Source organism: Cherax quadricarinatus, chromosome 35, assembly GCF_038502225.1.
Source record: "Cherax quadricarinatus isolate ZL_2023a chromosome 35, ASM3850222v1, whole genome shotgun sequence".
Taxonomy (NCBI): Eukaryota; Metazoa; Arthropoda; class Malacostraca; order Decapoda; family Parastacidae; genus Cherax; species Cherax quadricarinatus.
Genome location: NC_091326.1, coordinates 13,774,188 through 13,774,542, shown reverse-complemented (window position 1 = coordinate 13,774,542; position 355 = coordinate 13,774,188).

Sequence of the window (355 nt, the reverse complement as noted above, 5' to 3'; positions counted from 1 at the left end):
TGCAGAATTCCGCTTTCAGTTTTTATGCTTTGTTCTCTGGCATTCTGTCACAGAAAGCTTTTTTTTTCTGGGGGACAGGGGGGGGGGGGATGTTAAGGTATTTTTGGATGGTTTAATCTTCCCATCACTATTGCCTGAGACCAGTGCTCACTACTAGCTACGTGGGATCTCCTGAAGGCGTTGGGACCAGCTGAGTGGTTCTCCTGAAGACGTTTAGACCAGCAGAGTGATTCTCCCGAAGATGTTTAGACCAGATGAGGGGCTTTCTTGATGACGTTTAGACCAGCAGAGTACCTCTGCAGAAGGACTTCGCAACTGCGAAGTCCTTCTGCAGTGAACCTCCCGCAGATATCTA